Raw genomic sequence first — 347 nt, forward strand, 5'->3', positions numbered from 1 at the left:
ACAACCGATATATGGAGCGACTGCCTCTCTCTCCCTCTCCTGTCGCTACTTCAGTCGTGAAACTGATCAATGATCAGCTGATCGGCTTTTCTGTCGCGAGTCCGTCTCTCTTCTTTGTTTTTGGCCCACTTTGCACCAGAAAGAGGAAACCAGCGGCTGAACAACAGCAGCACGTTTAACCTTGATAAGCTGTTGTTAGAATGTATTTAATATTACTTTCTACACCAGGATCCTTTTCTACGTAGCTGACGGCTGGTAACTGTGCAGGGGCGGATCTAGCAAAGTTTAGCCAGGGGGGCCGACAGGGCATGAACAGGGAAAAGGGGGCACAAAGACATACTTTTCTT

Source organism: Oreochromis aureus, linkage group 14 (assembly GCF_013358895.1).
Source record: "Oreochromis aureus strain Israel breed Guangdong linkage group 14, ZZ_aureus, whole genome shotgun sequence".
NCBI lineage: Eukaryota > Metazoa > Chordata > Actinopteri > Cichliformes > Cichlidae > Oreochromis > Oreochromis aureus.